Source organism: Pinus tabuliformis, chromosome J, assembly GCF_031772625.1.
Source record: "Pinus tabuliformis cultivar Carrire ecotype Pingquan chromosome J, CPIR1, whole genome shotgun sequence".
In the NCBI taxonomy this organism is placed as follows: domain Eukaryota; kingdom Viridiplantae; phylum Streptophyta; class Pinopsida; order Pinales; family Pinaceae; genus Pinus; species Pinus tabuliformis.
The window spans coordinates 1,279,603,785-1,279,616,651 of record NC_142295.1 but is presented as its reverse complement, the minus strand read 5'-3'; positions in this window follow the sequence as shown (position 1 = coordinate 1,279,616,651).

Here is a 12,867-nt window from a genome sequence, read left to right as displayed (position 1 = left end):
TGAAGGGAAAATACCCCTAGGGTCCTTTGGGTTAAGACTCTACCAGACTGAAAATTGCTTATTCAAAGAAACACACACACAGCCATTATCTTCACTTTAAGCAAATTCTAATGTTTAGGGTACGTACCTAAGGTCCTACGTTCGAGAAGGCCTTTAGGGTCCAAACCCTTCTTGGAGTTCCCTTCTTCTTCTTTGACCTGTAAAACAAACAAATCAAAGAACACAACAGTACATGGACAAATACTTATATGAAAACCATCTTCATGCTATAAAGTTAGTTATAAAAATCTTTAAGTAACTACTTGCATAAGAATTCAAGACAAGAATCTCATAAGCATAAAGAAAGATTGTTTCGGGAACCAAGACGTGTTTCTTTTATATAAAGGAAAATAAAGTACATATAACGGAAAGATATCACCTGAAACACCTTCAGCAGGCTCCAAGCAAAGCTTCCTCCCGGATTCGTTCCAGCCTCAAGCCTCCAACAAGAGCTCCTTCCAAGTCTTACTCAATGATGACATAAAGGATGAATGATCACCAATACACATGGAAACAAGGGTTTCCTATGCAAAATGGGGGGAGTGCAGAAAGCACCAAGGACTTCAGACCTGGTCTATGGGGAAAATCTCAACATAATAATCTTGCTCTTCTTTTCTCTCTCTCTTAGGCCTTCCCTTTGATGTCTTTTTATACCATCTCCAAAGTAGTTTTTTAGTTAGGAGTTGGTTGGGAACAGTTGGGCCACGGGCACTAACAGGTGATTAGCAAGTAAAACCCGCGATCTCCGCCCGAAAATGAGGAATTATTTATTTTTTAAGTGTTTTAATACATACACGCGGTTTGGGTATACACAGACCCGCGTGTACACGCGTTTAACTCAGGGCAATGTCGCGTATAGGGAATAAAACACTGTTTTTTAAATTTTAGGACCAGGTCTGGAAGGAGGGGTTGCCCTAGGCCATGAGTGCAACATCACAAACCATAAGAGTGAGATTTGGAGCTATAACACATATGCGATTTATAAGTAAATACTACAAAGGTGTTAAGATCCTACCTTAGATCCAATGCTTGTTCATAGTAGTCATCCCCTAGTTGTTCGAAATAGTTACCTTTGAGGAGCTTCAATCATAAAAAGCAAACATTAAATAGCACCTACATAGAAAATATTATAAATCATGTCTATTATGGTGATCAAGGAATCCATAAAATAAACTATCAATTAACAGCTTATTGAGAAAAACAAATATATTTGTATTAACTTTGGAGTAGAAGAACATTACAACCTTTTCAGCCTTGATGTTGAACAAGCTCTTCTTGGGGTCTGAAATAGGAATTTCCTTTACTTTGACAAGCCTTGTACTCTTCCAAATGAGATCTTAGAGGTATGTAATCTCTCCTCATAAAAACTCAACTAAAGAATACTAAGTTCCAACAGCATTTCACCTCAAAAATATTTAGCTTCTAACCTCCCAAGTAACTAGCCCAATGCTTCTTTTTATAGTTCAGAGGAGGAAGTTAGAGGTCCACCTATGAAGGGATAGAATCCTCCTTCAAAGGGATAAGCTCGTCACATCAAGGGGTTAGCTCCTTAAGGTATGGGATACATGAACCTTAAAAGAGTGAACTTGCCCCCTCAAGATTCCTTCCAAAAGCTTCTAGAAATGACTGAAAGCGAGTTTTTCAGAATATAGTCATGCCTTTTAACTTTTACAGGGGTCCGCACCTTTAACACAGAGACAGTGCGGTCAAGTGCGCAGGAGACATGACCATTAGGTGCGGGACCGTAGGTAAGATAAAGAGAAAGTGCGGAACTAGAGTTTTGAAAGACTTTTGAGAGCTTTCTCTTATTTTGAAGGCTTGATATGAGGAATTGATGCTTTAGACTTGCAGAGGGGGAAATATGAGTGGTAATGAACTCACACAAATAGTAGAATGTCAAGGTGACAATTTTTATTGCAACAGATTACCCCCTAAAGTGCGCAGTCTATAATAGATGAAGATAGAGTCTATCATTTATGAAGAGTGAAGTACTTTATCATTTCAAGGATCATCTTGTGGACACCCCAGTTGGAACCTATAAAAACATTCAATGAAAAAAATATATATATGTAGACATATCATCGCTGAGGTAGGCATTCCATACTCAGATCAAAACTGACTAGAAAACTGACTAAATTGTTCTCATACGGGAATGATTTTGTAATACATCAAGAGTATAGACATATGTAGACACAGTATGGATGTAACCATCTGTTTATGAATAGTCCACTATATAATGAATAACAAAATTCCTCACAGCTTGGATGGTAGAAACTAGATCCAAGGTTTTGATTTCCACTTCCCGAACTAGTACGATTCTATCAATGTGAATGAATGTGTCGGAGTCGAACATGGTAGAAACCACTTGATTACCAGTCAATGATGAGGACTATTAACAAGTGTGAGAGAAACCACTAGTAATGTCAATGGCTCTCAAAGTACCCAGTACAATCCATGAAATGTGAATAAATGAGCTAAAGTCGAACATGTCATAGAATCATTTCGATCGAAGGTCAATGATGCAACCTATCGTTGAAGGCGAGAAAACTGCCATTAGGGCATGCAGTTTTCAAGGTACTGACGATTTCTAGATCAACTCCCTAGATAATGAGTTGAAGTCGATGGAAAGCGATCCGTCGTAGGCAAGCCCACAACATGAAATCATAGATCAAGTTTTGAAGAAATATATTGGCAAGGACTGACTCAGGGATGGTCAAAATGGATGACAAACATCTTGCAGATGAATGGTTTGTTTGAACTGCTCTCTTGAACACATAACGACACTACAGATGGCTTGGTGACAATTGACCCAAAGCTAATACCCAGAAACCGGCTGAAGACTTTCAATGTGGTTTGAGTAACTGTTAGGCAAAGGATTTTTCCAACCCAGGTGAACAAAAAGTGTCGTGCTCAAGAGTGGTTGACGGCTTTTTACAAAACAAAGTGTAACAAACGGGTTCATTTTTCTCTCTTTTCCCCCACCATTTCTGGCAAGTACCTCTTTATTTTTGACAAGGTTGAGGAGGATAACATTTTGTTGTTTATAAGCTCATCCTTCGGATGAGTCCAACTTAGTTTAAAATTTGAACCCTAAGAAGGAGTGGTTCGTTCCTGTTTAAAATTGAACAGGTCCTTTACTGTTAAATTTTAACAAGTCCAGTATAGCAAAAACTTGGTGTTTTTCAATTTTAGGGAGTCAAAAGAAAAACTTAAGAAAACTCCATGGGGGTACTTTTTCGTAAATTAATCCCTCAGGTCTGAAAAAGGATAAAATAATACAAGAGGGATGACATTTCCAATACTTTAACGAGCTGAAAAAGACAAGCGCTCAACAATCTTTTCATATTTAATGAGTCTGAAAAGGGTTTAAAGAGGACTCTATTGACCGTAATTAGTCAACGTATACCTTTTTCATCAATAGTCCATTTAAGTCCGTAAAAGGGGTAAACTTATATTGAAGGGACGATTATTCATTTATTTTAACGAGTTCAAACAATCAAGTGCTCGACAATCTTTTCAATTTTCAAGAGTCTGAAAAGAGCTTAAAGAAGACTCCAATGTTTCGCTTTTTCGTAAATTTTTGAAAGAGTCCGAAAAAGTGATAAAAGTATGCTCTTTTTTGAAAAATGATCAATTTTCCTGAAAAATCCAATATTCTGCACAAAAACTCAAAACATTACACATACTTGTTTAATATAAATAAAAATGACTTTAAAAATTACCTTTTTAAAGTGAAAAATAAATAAATTAAAAATTCATTTATTTGAAAAAACTTATAAAAAAGGTTTTTCTAACTTCATTTTTACCATTTGAGTTCAGAGTGAGAAGTGAGAGCTTTTGGGTAAGAAAGTTCCTGTGAAGATTCTAGAAAATCCGTCGGTCGGAATCGAAAACCGTCAGCTTCAAATAATCCGCATCCTCCTTAACTTGCATTTCATCTGTTTACATTTTTTTTTTAGACTTTAAATTTGATTTTTAAAGGAAAAATAGGTTTAGAAAATCGCTCATGGGGGTCCGCAGGTGCAACACGCGGTCCCTGCAGACCCCAACTTTTTTCTATAAAGGAAAAAGTCGTGCATCCGCACCTATTGCTCATATGCCGTGCAGACCTACGCATTATTTGTAAGCAACGGGTGCATACCTCACGCAATGAATTTTAGAAGTTAAATTTCTCCATTTTTGCCCAAAATTTTTCGAACTAGCTTGTTCTAATATGTCTTTTTATGCATTGTAGGACATTCAAAATGCTTATTTGGCAAGAACGCGAGCACGAGGATGTAGATTTTGCCACAATAAATCATATGCCCACATTTCAGGCATTGAGAGCATGCAGATTTCTTAAGTTTTGGGGCATACAAGGCATGAGGGCCCAAGTAGACCTCTTGCAATGGCTGGTAGATAGATGGAACACACAGGACCAGTGCTTCGTGATTGGTGGCCACCGGCTCAAAATCGAGCTGGAGGACATATAATTTTTGACTGGTTTGTCCAAGAGGGGTGAACAATTATCTCTTTTCGGGACTAGGCCAGGTGGCTAGTTTGTCGCTAGTCTCCAATTATAGTTTTGTGATGATCAATCAAAGGATAAACGGATTGATATTAAAACTATCAGCCGTCCTGAGCTTAAAGTTATTACGTTCACTATTACCAGAATATGCGGGAGTGCAGCATTGCACATGGCTACTAGATCCCAGATGCAGATGGCTGTAGACTGTTTTCAAGGCACCATATTCAACTGGTGCGAGGCTATGTTGGCAAATGTGAAGGGCCAACTGACGAGAGAAAAGAATGGACAATTGAATAACTTTGGATATGGATTTATCATAGTCAGCTTTGCTCTAGAGAGGATCCCCATGTTAGCCCCGTAGCATATTCCTATTGATACTGGTCTTCCTCAACAGCCTAGGATGGTTCGTTGGGTTGTTTTGATGGCCCGTCACCCTGAAGAGGGAACAGAGGTTGTTCGATTTCTGCCTGAATATTTTCGTTGGTTGAACAACCAACTTTTTATGATTCAGGACTTTCCATATGCTGGGATGGATTACGTGGTGACCCAGACATGATTCTTCCACCAGGAGAGCAATGGGATGATTCAGGTAAAAACCATTTTCAACACTTTCTAAGTTTTAATTTTTTATATATTTTAAATCGTCCAAATCTCACAATCAAAAGTTTAAATGCAGATGTGGGTCCACGACAACCAGCTGCTCTCTAGCCTTATGAGAGGAGACACCCAGCTGCAGTAGCACCAGCTGTAATAGCACCATCCCCACAGGACCAATCAGCAGAGATCCTAACTGACTTGGAGCATCATTTAGAGCATTTGCCACTAGATATTCCAAAGACTGACATAGATGATATTCCACTTAGGTTACAGAGATATGTGATTGGGGTTCGAGGACCTTTTAGGAGGTTCCTATGTAGGGTGGCCCAAGTAGTAGTTTCTTATCATGATCATTGCCAGGGATAGGATGATCGATTTCGTAGAATCACGAGATTTTTGTCTTTTTGTATTATCATTTTTTCCGATCATAAGGTGTTTTTCAACCTATGATCAAAGACGATGTATATTTTGAAGAACACTTGTATGCTATGATATATCATTATTACTGGCTATCTCATGTAACATGTTATTGAATGTTATTAAATTTACTGTTTTGATTATTGCAAATGTCTATTTATCATACTAGAAGCAACTGCATCTGCTAATGTATTTAAATGTCCTGGAATATGCTGATATTCAATGTGATCAAATTCACGTTCCAAGAGACGAACTCTAAAAAATAACCTTAATAACACTGGGTTTCTAATGGCATAAACCCTGTTAAGTTGTAATACAACAAGTTCAGAATCGAACCTAACAATCAAACTCCAAATCCCAAATGAGATGGATTCAGATAATAACTCAATCACTACACTATACTTTGCAATGTTATTTGTTATTTGACCGAGGCTTACCCCATGCATAGACACTAACTCATCAGAGGGTGAATAGATAACCCAAGCTGCGGAAGAAATTTTCAGTGTATTACGACAAGCACCATCAGCAAAACCAATGTATGTTTGAAGAGACGTCGACATTTGCAATATCAAGAGTAAAATAAAGATAAGAAGGAATAATGATAAGAGCACTCTCTAAACTAGGCACACTTTTCTAATCTAAAACACACCAGCTGTAAAGAATCTAATCTAACAAAAAATCTCCACAAAGAATTTTAGAATAATATCTCTTCAGATAAAGTCCATTTCTGGGTTTACCCAAAGAGACACCATCAAAATCTATCAATTCATAAGCCCCTTTTGCCAGCTTTCGCTTAACAATGAAAGGACCATGCCACATAGGCACAAATTTTCTAGCCCCTAGCTTATCGTTCGCTTGATCATATAGTAAAACTAGGTCTCCTTCTCAAAAATTATGAGGTGTAACTCTTCTATCGTACTGAGCTTTTATTCTTTTTGCATGAGTCTCATTTACCATTGCAGCAGTGCATCGATTCTCATCTAGGTGAGCTAAGTACAAAAAAATTTCTCTTCTTCAGAAGTACCTGGTAGTAATTCTATGGCCAATTGTAATGACGGAATTTCGCATTCAATAGGTAACACTGCTTCCAAACCATAGACCAGTTGAAAAGGAGTGAAAACAGTCGATGTTTTCACTGAGGTACGATATGCCCAAAGTGCTAAAAATAGCATGGTATGCCAATTTGACTTATGAATACCAATGATTCATTTGATCATAGTGACTAAAACTTTATTGATAGCTTCAGCTAGACCATTAGCCTACGAGTAATACAGAGTTGAACTATCGTGGCACAGGCCAAGTTGATCTGTCAGTTCAGGCATCATGATATTTTGAAAGTGACTTCCATGATCAGTAATAATAGCTTGAGGAACACTGAATCTAGAAATTATATGATTGAATACAAAAGTTACAACAGTCTTGCCGTCTGCCAAAAATGTAGGCATCGCGGCGGCCCACTTAGTAAAATAATCTACCGCTAGGATAATATACGCATGACCCCCAACTGAGTGAGGGCTACATGTAATAAAGTCAATACCCACTTTGCAAAAGGACTGACAATAATTATAGTGTGAAGACGAGTGGGTGAACTGGAGCCAATTGGATCAATTCCGGTTGAACAGGAATTAGAAAAAGATTGTACAACTTGATATGCAATTTCAAAGGGAGTCAAAGGTATTGCACCATCAAATGAATCCACCTCAGAATTAGAAGCTACGATCCAAGGATCATCAAAAGTAATAGTATTCAATGAAATCATATGAATAGTTGCAATAGAAGGCGATACGTTAGGAGGAGTGAAGGAAAAAGTTCCTAGTAAACCAGAATCTTTAATCAAACCTACGCCAACATCCTTGTAAGGGATAGTTGTTTTACCAATGTGCTAAATACTATCTGTGGAGGCTGGTTCGAATGAGAAATAAGTTAGTTGGTCTATTGTAACAATCTTTCCGTTATGAGGAAACTTGATAAGCCGAAAAACTGATGAAACAATAGCAGTCATAGCATAAGACCAACTGTGACCTAGGAGAAGGTTGTAATCTAGAGGGCCATCAACCACTTCCACATCTAGATTTACGGTTTTACCTTCAACCCCTATAGGTAAATCCTACAAAATACCAAAAGGATGGAACCCTCGGCCATCAAAAGACTTTAGAATTGTCGAAGACTGATTGAGTGTGGGAGAACCAAGCGATTTCCAACACTGGATCGACATAATACACATAGAAGCCCCTTCATCAATCACAGTCTAAAAGCAAGGTCTGTTTTTGACTAAAACTGGAATCTAGAAAGCCATTTGATGAGGTAGGCGGGGTGTACTATTCTCTAAATCGAAGATTATTAGGTTTGAATCTTGAATATTGACAGCTCCTATAGTAGACAATAGTAATTTACACTATTTTGGGCACGATTGCAGCACTTCCAAAGCTGACATTGCTGAAGGGGAAATAGCTAAGTCTTCAACAATGTTGTAATTCTGAGCAGCTATCACATGTGGATTGAAAGCTAATTTCCAAAGTACACCTTTAGCAGGCAGTTTGATTACTAAGTTAGGTTTGGTTTTCTCGATCTGTAGTGGACCGGAACGAGGAGGAGGTGTAGTTGATGTGTTTGAATTAGAAGATTTTGCTTCTTTACCACCAACAGAATTTTTACTACCATAATCTTGCGATCGTGTCACAATCCTGACATGAGACATTATCACAATGGGTTCTTCTGAGGCATTTGAGGAAGAACCAATCATCTTACTATCTTGAGTAGGAAAAGGATCCTTCAAGACAGCAGGTGTTTGAGAACCTTTAGTGAATTTCGAAATCTCTGCTCGACATGGGCATTCTTTGGTAAAATGATCCTCGTCGAAAATGAAACAAGGATAGCGAGGTTTTTGTTTTTCGTCAGTAGATTCATTTTTATCTGTTTTATCTTTTGAATTTTGTTTGTTTTTCTTCTTCCCCTTCTTTTTACTACTGGATTTTGATTTGGTCATAGATGATTCTACGACATGGATGTCAGCAGAAATTTCAGCGGAAGATTCTCCTGTCGGGGAATCAGGTAAAGTTATTGTAGGAGAAGTATTCTTTGAATATTTCTTCTTGCTTTTAGTACTAACTTAACCAATCATACCGTCAGCGGCATGAGACCCTGAAGGAGCTGTAGATATTTGATCGTGTTTTGGAAGATTAGGAGATTTTTCATGTAAAGTACCTGACTGCGTATAGACGAGGTCAAGGTACTGAGCCTGGGCAATGACTTGCTCTTCAGTAACAACTCCTCCCTTAGCTACATCTTCAGTGATTTTGGGTAGCAATGATTTAATGGACCATTCCGCTAAAATTTCATCCAGAATGAAAACTTTCACTAAACGCCTTCTACGCTGCCATTCATGAATATGATCATAAATATATGTGGATGTGGATTGTTTCAGTGAAGTCAACAATTCCTTGCCATTATCGTATCTGACAAGCAACTAAAAATGAGTTAAGAAAGTAATGGCTAACTGATTGAAATTATTAAAAGAGGCTCATGGTAACTCAATGTACCATTTGCTGGCAAGACCAATAAGAGCTCAGTGAAAAAGACGCAATTAAATTGAATCATCAATGATTGAATTAGATGCACACCAGAGGTGATAAGTCATAACGTGATTTGACGGATCCTCTCCTGACTTACCCTTGAATTTCGGGATATCACTAGGAAACTTACTAGGCATTGGCGGCCAATACGAAAGATAGTAAATCAGATCATTTGTAAGGCGCGACAAATAAGATAAATGCAAAGTTGCAATAAATTGTAACTGATGGTTAGGGTAGCGAAAACCTTGAGTAATGAGACTAGTTCCAGGACGAGGATATCCAAGATAACCTGGAATCAAATTTGCATTAGGAATGTTATAACCTCCTAGAAAACTAGGATTAACTAGACCGAACTGGGGTTGTTGAGGCTATTGATAAGTATAGCCATGATATGGTTGATACTGATAAACTAGATTTTGTACAGTAGGACCAAATTGATACTATCCCTGGTATAGTTGATAGATGAATTGTGGTTGACTTGTGGCAATCGTACTTGTACTAGCTTGTCCTGCAGGCATTTGGACCAAAGTCTGAACTGTAGGTCTTGACTGTGGCACAAAGACTTGAGGACTTTGCATTGATGCATGGGTAGTAGAAATTGGAGCTACAGATACTCTAGAAACAGGTTTTGTAGGTTGAACAGAAGTTGCAGCAGTTTGAGACGGAGTACTAGGTGAGCTAGGCCCAAGCTGCTGAATTGAACCAGGTGCAGGGATTTGAACAGTAGGTTGGACAGGTTGCTGGGTTAGACCAGAAACCAAAGGCTTTCTAGCTTGATTAAGTAACTGCACATTAGGTTGCAAAGTCTATTGAGTTTGACACAGATCCCACACCATGTTCATTCTGGAGTATGGACCCATAAAAGGTTGTGCATATGGAGGCCCATAACCTGGTTGAACGTAGGGCTGATAATTAAACGGTACATTTCCAGCTCCTTGTAAAAATGATTGACCAGAAGGCGGTTGGAAACCTTGAGTTGCATACTGACCTTGAGGTTGATAACCCTGAGGCACGTACTAAAACTGGGGTTGACCTTGAGGTATGTACTAAGTCTGGGGTTGACCTTGGGGTATGTACTGTCCTGAAGGTTGAAAACCTTGAGGTAGCCCTCCAGGTGGTAACTGACTACCTTGGGGTTGCCCCCAAGGTGGTAACTGACTACCTTGAGGTTGAGGATTTGGAGTACTACCAAACATCATAAGGATTTGTTCTGCGTTCAAGGTTTGAGTTCCATTACTACCAAATGATAACACTTATTCAATCGGTTGAGGAGTTGCTCCTGAAAAAGTACCAGAGAGTTACTGGTAGCCCGAAGGAACAGAAGGACCACCGGATAAAAATGTTTCTGATGATTGGGAAAACATAGGTGTCTGTCTTTACATGATCGATGAAGGATAATAACCTCTTGGCATAGGATGAAAAGGAATTCGAGGTGGTGAAAAACTAAAACTTGGGTTTTCTAAAAAAATTGTCAATGATAAATAACAAGCGTCACTCCTAAAAGGACTGTAGAATATTTATTCATGCTCCCTAAGATTTAAAATCTGTTGGTTTTTGGGAAGAGTTATGTTTTCATCTGGACTAACAAGTTCTTCAATAGAAATGAGGCCAGAAGGAAGATTTTGAGTAATGATATTTCTTACCCTAGGTGAACCAGGACCACTAGAAGTTGGAGAAGAAAATCATGAAGTTGGAGTAACAGCAGGTTCAGTGTCAGGCTCATAAATTTTAGGTTCTTTAGCTAATTCACTGGAAGGAGAAATACTACCAATAATTTTGGAAAATGAAATTGGCTCTTGAATATACTCTGTTGTTTGTATTTGATAATCAGGATGAACAATTAAAGATGATTCTTCGGCTTTTGGTGATCCGAATCTACTGTCACTAGGTGATACAAGAGCTCATAGCCCTTCAAGCTGGCTTGGTGTATACTCAGGAGGTTTCCCTTGAAGTCTACGAGATTGTCTCGGTAATTCGGCCACAATTAAATATTAATTAATCACATACAAACAAAGAAAATTTCAATAAAAACACCTAAAGTCCCTAAAGAAACAAAGAACTGAATCACACGCCTAAAAATCTAAGAGATCAAACCACACACAAACAGTAACTTCCCGTACTAAAAACACTAGTTGGTGATGAAATCCAACTTAGTAGAAGTTTAATACAGAAAGGGCGGTTGGAACAGTTACCCTGACAACCTGCTTAATGAAACAGACTGGAACAAGTTTCTTCACAAAACCATCTCGAGTGAAGAGAACCCCCCAGAGAGTTCAAGTGAGTCTAGTCAACGTCTGCTACAGGTACAGTGAGATCCTTCCTTCACCATCACCTTAGGAAATAATCTTAAGTTTATGGACACTAAGGTTACCAACAGTAAAAAATACAACTGGGGGAACAGTCTACGATCCGATCTACGTGCAAGGGCAGAGTAACAAAGCTCAATCCCCTCGAAGGCTCCCCGACATGGTCAATCCAAGGTTTACCAACAAGTGACCCCAGGCTCCTTGACAATGGTTAATTCGAGGTTTATCGTTTATAATACACACAAATCTTCTATCTTTCCCAATGAAACAGAATTGATTGTCTCAAAGGTTCGGACATGATCTCGTCATTGACTCCTTTAAGAGAAGCTTCCCAGAATGTATCAATTACAATTGGATTTATTTCCTACCGCAAGATGTATCTACTTGTTTGTTTTAACTATCTTGGAGAGTTAATTACTCCCTACTCCAAGATACTAGCCTACGCTATATTGGTGATAAGAGCCCTAGAAATAGAAAAGATTACTAGATCAATTTTAATTAAGTGTTGCTTTTATGGGTTGTTCTTCAAGTCAATAGGTATGGAATTGAAACTTTGATGGTGTTAAGACTCGACTCCAAAAACACTAAAAAATGCACCTAAAATGATAAGCAATTCATTTTTCTTTCAATGAAATTCTAGCTAAAAGAAAGAGTTTGAGAATGCAATTCTTTAAGAAACAATTCTTTCTTTCAACATGGAAATGGAAAGAATTTTTTTTTTCTCTTTTCAATAAGAACTAAAAACGAGACAAATAATTAATGCTCACAATAAATCCCTTTCCCTTCAAGACTCAAAACTACAAAAAACAATTTACTTTAAAAGAGATCTACAAGTTCTAGAAAAACACTCAAAACTACAAAAACTAATTTTGAGATCTAAAAACTTTAAAAATCTAATTGAATAAAAGCTTCAATTCTTTTTGAGGACGTTTTACTTAGTTTTTCAGTAAACTAAGGATTAATTTGTTTAAAATAACAAATAAATCAAAAAACATCCAAATATGTTTTCTTTTGTAAAAATGAAATTCAGAACTTATAACAAAGTTTGTTCAAAGATTTGCAACGAGAAAACTAAATCTATATCTCACAAAGGATAGATTTCACAACCAAGTCAGACTCATCAAGAAGAAAAAAAGAGACCAGGGTGATCTAAGGTTTCTCAAGCTTCTGATCTTTGAGTCACTACAGAGACAAAGTGAAAACCACTCCAAGCATGCAAAACTTCTAGAAAATCATCCAAAACAAAAATACTATCGAAACTCACTCACAAGAGATTTTTGACAAGAAAAATACAGGTCTGGGTAGACACTAACAATCCTAAATCAAAGCTAAACCTAACTAGAAGAAAATATTTTAGATTTTTCAAAAAAATCTAACAGGGTCCGCAGGCTCCAGAAGTAAGAGTGCGGTCCCACACTATCTACTAAAG